Raw genomic sequence first — 16,088 nt, forward strand, 5'->3', positions numbered from 1 at the left:
AAACATTTTTGTCACGAATGATATTTTAAAAAAATCTGGCATTTCTAAATGACCTTTAAAATACGGGAAACATTATATATTAATGCTGCCTTCTCACGAGAATATAAATAATAGAATCAAGCAGTATACAAGGCCACAACAGGCTCAAGCGGTGTCTGCAACATTGAAAAATATCACCGTGTTTGGCAAATCCTCATGTTCTCAAAATTAAGGTTTTCATTATTTTGGCAAAATAGTGCGTCAATCACATCTTCTCGGTCCTTTCCGTCAAACTTCGGATCCATATTAAGTCCGAGGTTATTTTTGATAATAGACGAGATGTTCCGATTGATAGCGCATCTCTGTTTGAAAAGTGCACTTGATATGAACGCAAAGCTCCGACTACTTATTGTTTTTAAAGGATTTTAGACGAAAAAGCTTGAAGATTAACTATTATTACCCAAAGAAAATCTAATTTATTGCGTTTTGCGCTGTAATAGTTAAGATATTTAATTCTATCATTAAATTGTTAGTTAACAGGACTTTCTATTTTTGAGATTTTGATACCATTTAGGTATCATGCCTAAAAGATGAGATATATTCCTAATTAATACATTACAGAGACGGGCCGGAAAGTGATAGTCGGCCCTGAAATGATTAATGTCCTCGGGGTGAAGCCCTCAGGTCCATTATCTATTTAGCTGACCGATTATCACCTTCCGGTCCTATACTCTGTGGTGTATATTTCATACAAGATACAAGAAACTTTATTTTAAGTCGGTTAACCCTTTCGCTGCCAGAGGGTTATTGTTTTATTGTTCACCTATTTGCCAGAGGATTTTCTAAGAAATTAAATGTTATTAATTAATATAATTATTATTATTTGTTATATGTATTATAATAACTATATATGTTTCCAAATCTGTTAGTATAATAATAATTATTGTCGATGGTATAATTTTCTTTATATTTATTATTATTTTTATTATTATTATTATTAATTTATTATTATTACTATTATTATTATAGAAACGGCTTAAGCCGTCCATATGGCAAATACGCCGAAAATAACAGGGACGGCTTAAGCCGTCCCTATGGCAGTGAAAGGGTTAACAAATTACAAGAAACATTAGCTAATAAGCTATTTACCGACAATAACAAAGACATAATTTAAAGATATTTACTAACATATAACAGATCTGGAAAGTAAAAACATTTAAAACTAGTAGCAAATATAGGCATGAAATATAAGTAGCCAGATTGAGAAGAACTATACAATAAGATGACAAATTAAAGCAAAGTATATTGACATGTATTAAAGGGACTAACAGTTTCAAAGTAATGAACGACTGTAGTATATAATGAGCTGACAATTTCAGTATTATACATGCAGCAAGGTGAAATAAATAAAAAAAATATAATTAAAATATAAATTAATTAAAATAGTAACAGTTTACATCTAGAGTTTATACATATTTAAAGGTTTACTAAAAAAATTGACTTACTTAATAAGTACATGAAAGTTTTTATGATAGAACTTAAACTGCATAAAAAAAAGATAAAGCACATGCAGGGTAAAAAAAACAAAGTTAACTAAACTTCAGTTGCATGCACAGCCTAATGAAAGGGAAAGTAAGAAGCGGTGACAACAGACACTTTCCGTGGTAATCACATAAATGTCATTTAAACCAAACTATTTTAGTTATAATTGTTATTAATTTACTGTGTGTGCATTAAATGTTTTTGACTATCATAAAAAATAACATATTTGAAAAAATGTAGTTGTAAATAATTAATTTTGAACAAAATTTCTATAATTTTAAATTGTCATATCAAGTCATTTATTATTTTTCTGTTATCAAACTTTTGTAATAAAGACATAGTTATAATATCTTGGGAACATGTCTCAGATTTTGTCTATCTTTTCTCAAAAAAAAAATTACGTAAAGTCAAACATTTTAGGCGACTTTTTTCACCATACATATTAGTAAACGTAATCAAAGATAATTAAGTCGCGGATTGAGCAAACAAACATCCTTGACACTGTTCCCTTTGTAAATGAGTTCCCTTTTATGTGCTTTAAACCGCATGTTAATTGCTTGATTATTAAAAAAGTTATGCCGATTCAAAGTTAGTCCGATCCGCATTAAACGAAGTGTCATAAATTGGCTGTTCTCTCTCGGACCCCTACGTTTCACGCTAAATAATTACATAATACACAAATATCGCACCAGAGAGGGTCACAAGTTGCGGTAACATACACTAACAACATTTTATGACCCAGTGACATCTGACCAATTAAAAAGTTGCTGATTAATATCAGTTTATAACAGAAATTTCTTCACATCTTAAACGTGATTTACCGTTAGTCTGGTATCGGTTGCACATGTCACGTGACTTTCGGTAAAATTTGAGGCACTCGGTGGGGGGAAATGGGACGTATTTGTGCACCGCTAGCGGGGTATTTAATTGTTTCACATTTGAAGTTTATTATTATTATCATCAGCATTATTATTATATTATACCAGTGTCACTCTATCTGTGTACTCGTGTATGAAATTCCGTTAAAATATAAATTAAAATAACAAAAAAACTGAGCTTCTGACAGTATTTTAAAGTCCATGGTAGATGTACAAATAAGAACGGGATTTTATATATTTTTTCCTCCAAATTGATATAAATGCTTCACATATTTTAATAGAAATAAAAGGTATCACTCGATCATTATGATCTGACCTTCTTGACTTCTATTATCATGAAAATCATCTATGCACGGCATAGAGATCCAGTTTCTACTGGGATATACAATAAATTCCAAACTTTCTCCCAGGTTTATTAGTACTGTGTTCGATTTACTAGCGAACAATTTATTCAAAGCATTCACTGATAATTTATTTTATTATCTTTTTTTATTGATTCATAGAGAAATAATCATCCTTAGACAACCGAAAATGGTTTAGAAATTTGTCAGGGAGACCTTACCACAACTCATATAGGCGTTCACATAAAAAATGTTGTCTGTTTTTGTTGTTGTTTTACTTGACATTGTTAGAAAACGAGGTTGAATGTAAAGCAAGCCCTTGAATCCGTAGAAAAGTCCATAAACTCAATGTAATATCTATCAGATTAACGGGACAGACAAATTATTTTCACACATTATGGATATTTTAGCAACTATATTTTTAATCAACCCCGTGGTCGTGCGATTTGTCGCTATGCTTAGTTATTTATGTTTCATACATTATGTTACGTACATTGGCCGACAATTTCTTATTTTATAAAAAAAGCTAAATAAAAGGTAGACGATATTCATAAAAGATGTACGGTATTTGTACGATACATGAATTACGAGTAGTATGGACCATTATGGACCGGTAATTCACGCATATATGGAACTACCGATTTCCCTCATTAATGCCTCAACAGGGGGCGGAGCGTTATCGATAATTGACAGGTTACGCGATAGCAGATAAAAATAGTACAGGTACCGTTTTAAAACGTTTAAAAACACATTTTTTGGACTAACTGCTTCCAAAATTAAACCACGAATGTGTTCAGAAAAGGTTGATAAATATACTAAGCAAAAAATCTCATTTTAGGTATTTTCAGTGATAATTGACTCCGTTGTCACCTTAATTAGAACAAACATATAAGCCAAGACAGCAAAGATACAACTTAAGCATAACAATACAGGGTTTAAAGGCAAAATAACATACAGCATTTAATCAAAGCAAACTAAAAAGGGATGCACACTTACAAACGTGCAGTCTTAGCAAAACTAAGCAAATTAACAGACACATAGCAAATTTACAGACACATAGCACATTTACAACTAGGGCCACACCAGACCTTTATCAGGTATTACCATCTCATATGCAATTACACCAAAAAGAATTTAATAACATGCATAAATAATTGCAGAATACTGTATAATGATACATTAATGGGACTTATTTTGTCCAAGATATAGGACTGCCATTATGAAACGTATAATATGAAATACTTTAAGGTGACAACGGAGTCAATTATCACTGAAAATACCTAAAATGAGATTTTTTGCTTAGTATATTTATCAACCTTTTCTGAACACATTCGTGGTTTAATTTTGGAAGCAGTTAGTCCAAAAAATGTGTTTTTAAACGTTTTAAAACGGTACCTGTACTATTTTTATCTGCTATCGCGTAACCTGTCAATTATCGATAACGCTCCGCCCCCTGTTGAGGCATTAATGAGGGAAATCGGTAGTTCCATATATGCGTGAATTACCGGTCCATAATGGTCCATACTACTCGTAATTCATGTATCGTACAAATACCGTACATCTTTTATGAATATCGTCTACCTTTTATTTAGCTTTTTTTATAAAATAAGAAATTGTCGGCCAATGTACGTAACATAATGTATGAAACATAAATAACTAAGCATAGCGACAAATCGCACGACCACGGGGTTGATTAAAAATATAGTTGCTAAAATATCCATAATGTGTGAAAATAATTTGTCTGTCCCGTTAATCTGATAGATATTACATTGAGTTTATGGACTTTTCTACGGATTCAAGGGCTTGCTTTACATTCAACCTCGTTTTCTAACAATGTCAAGTAAAACAACAACAAAAACAGACAACATTTTTTTATGTGAACGCCTATATGAGTTGTGGTAAGGTCTCCCTGACAAATTTCTAAACCATTTTCGGTTGTCTAAGGATGATTATTTCTCTATGAATCAATAAAAAAAGATAATAAAATAAATTATCAGTGAATGCTTTGAATAAATTGTTCGCTAGTAAATCGAACACAGTACTAATAAACCTGGGAGAAAGTTTGGAATTTATTGTATATCCCAGTAGAAACTGGATCTCTATGCCGTGCATAGATGATTTTCATGATAATAGAAGTCAAGAAGGTCAGATCATAATGATCGAGTGATACCTTTTATTTCTATTAAAATATGTGAAGCATTTATATCAATTTGGAGGAAAAAATATATAAAATCCCGTTCTTATTTGTACATCTACCATGGACTTTAAAATACTGTCAGAAGCTCAGTTTTTTTGTTATTTTAATTTATATTTTAACGGAATTTCATACACGAGTGTACACAGATAGAGTGACACTGGTATAATATAATAATAATGCTGATGATAATAATAATAAACTTCAAATGTGAAACAATTAAATACCCCGCTAGCGGTGCACAAATACGTCCCATTTCCCCCCACCGAGTGCCTCAAATTTTACCGAAAGTCACGTGACATGTGCAACCGATACCAGACTAACGGTAAATCACGTTAATATGTGAAGAAATTTCTGTTATAAACTGATATTAATCAGCAACTTTTTAATTGGTCAGATGTCACTGGGTCATAAAATGTTGTTAGTGTATGTTACCGCAACTTGTGACCCTCTCTGGTGCGATATTTGTGTATTATGTAATTATTTAGCGTGAAACGTAGGGGTCCGAGAGAGAACAGCCAATTTATGACACTTCGTTTGATGCGGATCGGACTAACTTTGAATCGGCATAACTTTTTTAATAATCAAGCAATTAACATGCGGTTTTAAAGCACATGAAAGGGAATTCATTTACGGAGGGAACCGTGTCAGGGATTTTTGTTTGCTCAATCAGCGACTAATTATCTTTAATTACGTAATATGTATGGTGAAAAAAGTCGCATAAAATGTTTGACGTTACGTAATATTTTTTTGAGAAAAGATAGACAAAATTTGAGACACGGTTCCCCAGATATTATAAGTATGTTTATTTTCCAAAAGTTTGATGACAAAAAAATAAAAAATGACTTTGATATGACGATTTAAAATTTTAGGATTTTTATTAAAAATCAATCATTTACAAAGACATTTTTTTCAAATATGTTATTTTTTATGATGATCAACGACATTTAATGCATAAAGATTAAATAAATAACAATTATTACTAAAATAAGTTGGTTTAAATGACATTTATGTGATTACCACGGAAAGTGTCTGTTGTCACCTTAATCGTCACATATTCGCTGTAACAAAATTTAGAAATATATATATGTAATATAACGTAGACCTAGTATATTTAAGGGGAGCGGTGGCCTAGTGGTTAAGGTGTCTGCCTCTCAACCCAGAGATCATGGGTTCGAGCCCTACTCGGGTCACGAACATGTTTCTTCATGTGACACCAGTACTGGTTGGTTCCAGGAAGCGGACTCGAAAGTGATTAATATAAGTTGCAAGAACTTGTTTCGCAATCGAGCTTAAATAAATATGTTTAAACCAGACCTAATATATAGGTCTTTTCTGTATATCATTTCAGCATTTTTTTTACAAAACGTACTGCAGTACTGTATAGTGTTGTTCTTTAGAACATCTATACTAGGAAAATGAACATTTATACTAGGAAAATGTATCATGTAATAACTTATCTATAGTCATTCAGGAGAAAAAAGACTTCATATACATAATCATACATGTATATGTGTTATGGGAAATTAACGCGTTAAACGTAGGCGAAATTCGTGCTACAGTTATAGCCCGTGTCGTAATTATCTGCTCCGCATCATTTGACTATCCGCCGTGTGTAGAGTAAGCCGCAAAGTGAGGTGTTAACCGGATAACACACATTTTAATTAGAAAACTGGAAACTTTTTTTAAAATCGTTTTGTATAATAATATAGTTTTGTGATATTGTTATTTTCATTTGGTGTGAAATATTTATACTCTTCAAGGTGGGTATATTTTTATTTCATTACTATTATTTTAGAAGAAAGAGGAGGTATTTGAAGTCACATGTTAATTGCTCTAATTTCGGATGACAACAAAATTGAAATAATCCGCTAAGTTAATATATGACATGCAGTAGACTTACAATATTTGACAGTCACCCCACATACTGATTTTTTCTTTTTGGTTTATATTAAATTTATTTCCTGGTTATTTTTATTAAAGGTAAAGTAGCGCACTACAAAACTATAGAATTTGTCAGTTTATGGTGCCAATAGATCTGTGTCTCTAATAAAATTCATATGTTATTTTAGTCCCGTTTCTTTTATATTTAGAAATAATAATAAAAATGCAAAAAACAAGACCCAATTTCAGAAATAGTTAAAGTAGATAAAAACTCCTCAATTTTTTAATTGGTTTCTCCCTGACTATAGTCGTGACTTAAAGCTGTTCAACACTCTTATCATCTAATCAGGTGCATGCACTGTCATTCTGTCTTGTTGATCATTGTGAAGAGTAATTTTTTGTTCATAGTAAATGTTTTAAATACATGTTTGTATAAGAGAATACAAACCAACTTGTAACCAACCAATTCTTTTTATGATACATGAAATGACATTTAATTTTTATTTAAAATATGCTTAATCTGTGTGTATATTCTAGGCCGCGCAATTGCAGAATTCATTCATAGATCGTGCACAATTTTTAAACATGATATCAAAACGTGTAAAATTTCCAGTTGGCCTGTTTGTTAACATGAACACTGGAAACTGAATGGAGATAATTCCAACCTAATTTAAAATCAATATATATATATATATATATTTTTTTTTTTTTTAAGTTTAGCCACTCATAGGCAACTCATGAAGCCATGAATATTTATTTCCATTCAAGAATCGGTTGAATGTGTCTGTGTTTCAAATTATTAAGGAAGTGCTGACATATATATGAAAATTTATGTCAGAGAAGAAAATACATATTTATTGGCTTTTTAACATTTTTTGGCATAGGCTAGCAGTTATTTGTTGATGAAACCGGTTGATGCTGGTTCAGAATCCTGTAACATTTGTTTGATAACTGCCCAATGTCTGGTGATACTTTAATGACTGAATTAATAAGCTCAGAACAAACAACCACATGGCATTGGAATGAACTCTTTGTGTTTTCCTCCTATTTGTTTCATATGAATTAGAATTGCACTAACAAGTTTTATGCAATTAAGGAAAAATGATTTAATGTTAGAATATGCAGGTTTCAGTTGAATTTCTGGCATGGTTTAATAGAAATATAATATATTGTCCCATAAAATACAAAAAATACGAGAAATATAATAATATCCCATTTTATACAAGTTATTCCTTTTTTTACGTAATATTACATAATATTTATTCAAGATTTCAAGTAGGTTGTGATGAGACTTTTCTAATTTCTAAGCCTTGCCACCTTTCTATACATAGATTTACTTTTAGATACCCTTAAGAATAACAAATTGATCTTGTATTTTTAAAGTATGACTTTTAAAAATAAGCCTTTACCTTTCAGAATAAAGCAAAAAGGATTGTTTACACATGAAGGTGTAACAGTTTAAAGGCTTCAACAAATAATGGACTATTGAAACCCCCGCTTGTTTGTTCCTGTTTGTTGCATTCTTAAAGTTTCTGTACCTTGTGATAAACGAGATATTAACATGAAACTTCATAGGTGCGTAGATCTTACTCAGGAGGTGTGCAGTGCACAAGAATGATAACTCTACCTTTCATAATTTTTGAGTTATTGCCCTTTGTTATTTTTCATACCTAATTTTTCACCTGAGTGGAGCATAACTCAAAAAGTGTTTGAGATATCAACATGAAATGTCATAGGTGGGTAGATCTTATTGAGGAGGAATGTTGTGCGCAAGAATGATAACTCTTCCCTATACAATTTTTTTAGTTATTGCCCTTTGTTTTTTTCATGCTATTTTGTCCAGAGCTTATCTCAAAAAGTATTTGAGGTATCAACTTGAAACTTCAAAGGTGGATGGATCTCATTGAGGAGGAGTGCAGTGCTTAAGAATGATAACTCTACCCTGCATTATTTTTGAGTTATTGCCCTTTGTTATTTTTCAAAATTAATTTTTGTCCAGAGCATAACTCCAAAAGCCTATGAGATATTAACATGAAACTTCATAGGTGCATAGATCTCACTCAGGAGGTGTGCAGTGCACAAGAATGATAACTCTACCTTTCATAATTTTTGAGTTATTGCCCTTTGTTATTTTTCATACCTAATTTTTCACCTGAGTGGAGCATAACTCAAAAAGTGTTTGAGATATCAACATGAAATGTCATAGGTGGATAGATCTTATTGAGGAGGAATGTTGTGCGCAAGAATGATAACTCTTCCCTATACAATTTTTGAGTTATTGCCTTTTGTTTTTTTTCATGCTATTTTGTCCAGAGCTTATCTCAAAAAGTATTTGAGGTATCAACTTGAAACTTCAAAGGTGGATGGATCTCATTGAGGAGGAGTGCAGTGCTTAAGAATGATAACTCTCCCCTGCATTATTTTTGAGTTATTGCCCTTTGTTATTTTTCAAAATTAATTTTTGTCTAGAGCATAACTCAAAAAGCCTTTGAGATATCAAAATGAAACTTCATAGGTGCATAGATCTCACTCAGGAGGTGTGCAGTGCACAAGAATGATAACTATACCTTTTATAATTTTTGAGTTATTGCCCTTTGTTATTTTTCATACTTATTTTTTCAATTCAATTTTTTTCTCAAAAAGTATTTGAGGTATCAACTTGAAACTTCATAGGTGGATAGATTTTACTGAGGAGGGATGCAGCACACAAGAATGATAACCTACCCTGCATTATTTTTCAGTTATTGCCCTTTGTTATTTTCAGCCATCAGTATTCACATAAATTTCAAATCTGTAATCACTATAGCCATCAGTTTTCATTACCAAAAGACCTCTTAAAATGGAATTATTCTGCTCTACTACATATACATTCTTCCAATGAGCAAACACATTCGGCGGGGGATGGCCATGTTGACATGGCTCTTGTTAAAATAGAAATCTCGTGCTGATTTAATTACAATGAAAATTATATGTATACTGTGAATTCACTTAATTTCGTGGACATGAAATTACGTGGTTTGTCACAAAGAAATTTTCATTGGTATTTAAATTTGTGGACTGTTTTTTTTCCAAAGGTAAAATGTCAATTATGTGATGAAAAAAAAACTTACAGCAGACATAATGAAATTTCAGTTTTTCTCAGAAGTTGAAACAGATTGGTTTTTTTGCACTGCTGTTTGGAATTCATTTTTTGAACATTAAAAAAAGGCCCTTTTTTAGGGGGGAATTTTTTGGGACTTATTTTAGTCCCTATTTGATGATTTGATGTTTTTCGTATTCATCATTACAGATAATTTAGTATGTGTTAAACATCATCTCCGTGATTTTTTTGTATAAAGTTATTTATCATAACCTCTGGCTGAACTTTTTTTTATGTATCAGGGACTATTTTTTTGTCATGATAATATCAGGGAAAATTTGTTTTTGTACAAGAAAAAAAAAATAAAATAAAAAAGATGTTCATCCAGATGGCTGTTGAATATGTGATACATTGCCAGTACAAAAAAAAAAAAAGAAAGAAAAAGATGAGTTTTTTCATACCACACAAAAAGGAAGAAATGTTTTCCCACGTTAAAGTGGATTGGTCTACGATTTCCACGAGTTTTTCAAATGTTGATAAAAACAACAGAAATTCAAAATAGGATATTATTATAGAATATTGTTTTTAAAAAAAGGATGCTTGCTAAAAAGTGATTTAGAATAAACATTTATACATGATGATGATGAATAATAATATTTTGTTCTATCATCATTTTTGTTGTTGAAAAATCGTTACTGACAAGAACCCGAACTTGGGGGATTTGTGTTTAACAAACACGTTCTTGTTTTTATCCTACATTTAACCAATGTATTTCTTTCTATGCTTCAACAATTTTAACAACATGTAAACTCCACTAAAAACGATAATGCTTATAACGATATACCGCTTGTTTTCAAATTGGTTGCTTCTAGGATATAGACAATTTCTGGAGATATATTACAATATAGATTCCACAGTCCCCTCTTTAGCGAAGTTTACAATAAAAAAAAGTTTCATTCTTAATAATTATTGTATGCTTTTTTTTTCTTATTTGTTACACTTGGATATTTTGTTTGCTTAATATTCTTGAATGTTTTCATTTAATGAAAATTTTATTATACAATATTTATGGAGTAATTTATTTATTATAATGTATAGTCTAGGGGGGGGAATAGACTGGTTTTATAGTTTATATCACCAGACTGGTTTTATAGTTTATATCACCAGACTGGTTTTATAGTTTATATCACCAGACTGGTTTTATAGTTTATATCACCTTCAGCTGATCAAGTAGACTGTCTCTCTATCGCACTCATAATTTCCCCTCTTTGATTTATGGGAAATAAAATTGCTGTTTTCCGTGGAATAAAACAGAACAAAACCATTCTACTGTGGATTTAATGCCCTATAAACTATCTTTAATCGAATTCTGAAACCATTCTTGATACTGTTTGTGTGAATGAATCTTTAATTATAAGAAAATTTATAGAGATTTTTTTTGTGGATGAAAAACAAGGTATTACATCATTTTAGCTCCATTTTTTTTATGACCTACATAGCTGCAGCGTTAGTTACCATTTCTGGTATACGTTTAAGGTTAGGGTAAAAACTTTTAAGATTATCCTTTTGGTTTAGTTTTTTTGGTTAGATTATAAAACATTAAAGGTAAGGACACTTTACATTGAAATTTAATATGTGTATGCTCATTGATGAGTTCTACCTGTTACACCCATTATTAGGTCACTGGGTCAAAGGTCAAGGTCACTGGAACCTCTCATAGGTAATAAGTTAATGTTTTTTTCCCAGAAAGTATCAACTGAAGGTATCTTAAAACTTGGAATACAAAAAAATGTACTTGTTTATTAGCAATATTAACATCATAATTATCCTAAGAGCAGCTAATCTTGCAAATTTTGCAAAATTACATTTTACTTTTTGACGAGGTTAACCTTTTTGTCAAGGTCAATAGATGTTTTTATACAGTTAACCTTTTTATCAGTTTTAAAGTTAATTTTGAAATATTTGTTTTTATCAGGGGGAGGTAATTCAGCAGATGTAATTTACAGAATTATGTCTTTTTAGGTTTCTTCTTCCCTACAATTCCCTAAGCACCATTGAGAAAAGTGGGGTATGCTGGCATACCTTTTGACAGCTCTTGTTTGAATTTTTTTATGGGAGAATTGTTAGTGAATGGCCTGATGAGAAATGGGTAATTTTTAAAGTAAGGCAGAAAAGCAGATGAAAGAAATTACCCTAAGTAGAGGACCTAGTGGTCCATAATTGGTTGCAGGGCATTTTACCCCAGTCTATCCTGGAGATTATGATGAAATCCGTGGTAATTTAGTTGCCTCGCAGTCCTACTTGTGATTAAAAAATTGTTAATTTCTTGATTTTTACCTCTTATGCAGTGGGGAAGAGATATATTAACAGAACTGATAAAACTGGGATAAATGAAAACTATGGTGGCTGATTTGGTACATTGCGTGAGGCGTTGTCGACAGCGACAACGCAACCTATATCGTTCTTGCTAGCGACAACACAACAAAGAGCTAAATGGTGCGTTGTTGTTTTGTCGTCCCATCTCTAGCAAAGCATGCCAAACAGCACGTTGTTTTGCGGTGCATTGTTGCGATGTCACCCTGTTGCTTGGCTTGTAAGACAAGCTGTTGTTATAAAAGGGGCACATTTCGTAGCAATGATGACAAAAAACAGTCAGTAAAATATCTTGTAAAAGACATTTATAAACAGGACACAACATATTTGTATGAACACAACATGCATTTTACTAAAATCAATTAAACAGGTATGAGACTGAATTATATACAAGAAAAGAGGGCTATTTATCAATATATTATTGTATTGTTGTATTGCCGATATTTGTCATCAGATATTGATGAATCAATGACAACTCTAAAGCTTTATGGAAATAACTTCATAATTAATGCAGCCATTACTATTTTGAGATAGTGACTTCAATTACAGAATCACAAAAGGCTGAAGAGTTGACCATTCTTCTAAAAAAAGATAAAAAAAAAATCATTATTTAATTGTCTGTTACGCTGCCCTTGTGTTGATTTTTATAGTGAAGCTCGTATCATAGTATCATGTAGGGGGTTGCTATAAATCATACAAACATGAATAGAGAGTTTAATTAATCATTGAATGAGTGATTTGATTGATTGATTGATTTGTTTTGATTTGATCGCTTGATTGATTTGACTGCTTGATTGATTGGTTGATTAATCTATTCATTCATTCATTCATTCGTTTGTTTGTTCATTCTTTCATTCATTCATCAATCATTCAATTTTTCATTCATTCACTATGAATTATTGCTTGAAAGGCCCAGACACATTGCACTCTCACATTTTAATCATTTAATTGTATAAAAAACTATATATAAATTATGGACCTACTTGTAGTGCATTAATACAGTATGCCATAATGGTGTTAGATTAAGGAAATATACACTTCATTCTCCTTAATGCTATAGAGGTATAAAAACATAATATCGCAATGATTAATGACTGTTCAATAAAAGCACTTTCATTATAGACCAGATAGCTTGTGTGCTGGTTGTTGTAATCCCCAAGTCTAGGATATAGACTTTACAATATAGAATGTACAATGTAGTAGAATGTAGAAAATAGAATAGTGAAGAATACGCTGGTAGTAGAATATAATAGAATGTAGAATACAGTAAAATGTAGAAAATAGAAGAATATACGCGTATAAGAATATAATAGAATAATAGAATTATGAATACAGTAGAATGTAGAAAATAGAATATCGTGCAACATAGTAGAACATTATAATATAATGTAGAGTATGGAAGAATTAATAGTATAATGTAGAATAAAGTAGAATGTAAAATGAAGTAAAATGTAGAATAAAGTAGAAGATAGAATAAAGAATAATGTAGAATATAGAATTTAAAATAGAATAGAATATATAATTTAGAATGAAGTAGAATATAAAAGGAAGAATAAAGTAGAATTTAGAGTGTAGAATAAAGTAGAATATATAATTTAGAATAAAGTAGAATAAAGTAGAATATAAAAGGAAGAATAAAGTAGAATATAAAATGTGCAAGACATACATGTACCTGCTCAAGGTCATTCAAAAGTGGAGCATTCTACTTTTACATGGGTATGCCATATTTTTGCTCTTGTCATGTAAAATTGTAATGTCATGCAGATTCTTAATATGCTGTTAATGTTATATTTTCAGATGTGATGCGTTTCTTTAAAGCCGTCAGTCGGTGTCGCCGACTTCAAATCAGATGACCGTAATTCCTCGGACATGAATCTTAGTTCAATAGTGTATTTGATCTGACAAAATATACATGCATACAATGTACATAACTAACTAAATAGGTAAGTAAACTTCATAATCTTTATTTAAACCAATATATATGTATTTAAGTTGATTTCAAAGCAATATGTCAACTGTATATTATTTTGACCTTCATCATTTATATCAATAAAGCCCCTCCTCCCCCTCTCCTCCCCTCCCACAAAAAAAAAGAATAAAAAAAAAAGAAAAAGGATAACAAAAAACCTTTGGCATGTTCCAGTCATTATTTATATGGGAAGGAAAACCATAGACACAAATTGGATATAATACAATATCTGGCAGCTATTATCACTAGGGGAGAGAAAATAACAGAAAATACGTAGACACAAAACTTCTCTTATGGCATCAATCATTATCTTGTTAATATAGGAATGGATATGTCTCATCATTTCCCAACTTGTCAATATCTGAGCCGCGTCACGACAAAACATAATGCGTTTGCGACCAGCATGGATCCAGACCAGCCTGCGCATCCGCGCAGTCTGATCAGGATCCATGCTGTTCGCTTACAATCCCTATTACAAGTTGAGAAACTGATAGCGAACAGCATGGATCCTGATCAGACTGCGTGGATGCGCAGGCTGGTCTGGATCCATGCTGGTCGCAAACACATTATGTTGGTTTTGTCATGACGCGGCTCATATGTCTCATCATTTCCCAACTTGTCAATATCTATTTTCCTCATTCTCTTTTTAATGTCTGGGAAGTGGATCAAAACAAAATTGATCATCAGTCCAGACAGTATTAGGACTGCTTCTCTATCTTGGCAAATCACTAGCTTAGAAAGTATTGATTGGTTCCTTAATTTTTGTACAGAAATAACATGACTTGCCAAAAAAGGGTGGTTCCTCATACAGAACTACGATAATTTTGCCAGACAGTCTAGTTACCTGAACAGATCTAATTAGAGTACTACACAAAAAAGGGTTGTTTTTCATACTGAATTTACAGATCATTTGCACATACAAACTGGTTCCATGTTTCACTGGAGTAAACAGGTCATTTCTTAATGCAGATCTAACAGATTACTTGCCCAAATATATGGTTGCCTGTAGAAATCACAGAATCGCTGGCACAGACAGGGTACGTGGTTATATATTAACAGATCACTGGCACAGGATGGTTCCCCAACACAGAACTAACAGATCACTATCTCTGACATGCTGGTTTCCTGTACAGAACTAATAGATTACTAGCTCTGACATGCTAGTTTCCCAATACAGAACTAACAGATCACTAGCTCTGACATGCTGGTTTCCTGTACAGAACTAACAGATCACTAGCTCAGACATGCTGGTTTCCTGTGCAGAACTAACAGATTACTAGCTCAGACATGCTGGTTTCCCAATACAGAACTAACAGATTACTAGCTCAGACATGCTGGTTTCCTGTACAGAACTAACAGATTACTAGCTCAGACATGCTGGTTTCCCAATACAGAACTAACAGATTACTAGCTCTGACAGGCTGGTTTCCTGTACAGAACTAACAGATTACTAGCTCAGACAGGCTGGTTTCCTGTACAGAACTAACAGATTACTAGCTCTGACAGGCTAGTTTTCCAATACAGAACTAACAGATCACTAGCTCTGACATGCTGGTTTCCCAATACAGAACTAACAGATCACTAGGTCAGACATGCTGGTTTCCTGTACAGAACTAACAGATTACTAGCTCTGACAGGCTGGTTTCCTGTACAGAACTAACAGATCAATAGCTCAGACAGGCTGGTTTCCTGTACAGAACTAACAGATTACTAGCTCTGACAGGCTAGTTTTCCAATACAGAACAAACAGATCACTAGCTCTGACATGCTGGTTTCCCAATACAGAACTAACAGATCACTAGGTCAGAACATGCTGGTTTCCTGTACAGAACTAACAGATTACTAGCTC

The 16,088-nt window shown here is 32.1% G+C and overlaps 1 protein-coding gene across 1 annotated transcript in view; it reads left to right on the top strand.

The window, feature by feature from the left end:
* The first annotated feature begins 6,540 nt into the window (after positions 1 to 6,540).
* Positions 6,541 to 16,088, top strand: part of LOC132750237 (extracellular sulfatase Sulf-1-like) — a 66,909-nt gene continuing 57,361 nt past the window's right edge. The window contains exons 1-2 of the mRNA XM_060740184.1: positions 6,541 to 6,697; positions 14,068 to 14,213. The gene's annotated coding sequence lies outside the window, so the exon portion shown is untranslated. The remainder of the gene's footprint in view (positions 6,698 to 14,067; positions 14,214 to 16,088) is intronic.

The sequence above is a fragment of the Ruditapes philippinarum genome, unplaced genomic scaffold (genome assembly GCF_026571515.1).
Source record: "Ruditapes philippinarum isolate M1 unplaced genomic scaffold, ASM2657151v2 ctg9357_1_1_1_1, whole genome shotgun sequence".
Classification (NCBI taxonomy): Eukaryota; Metazoa; Mollusca; class Bivalvia; order Venerida; family Veneridae; genus Ruditapes; species Ruditapes philippinarum.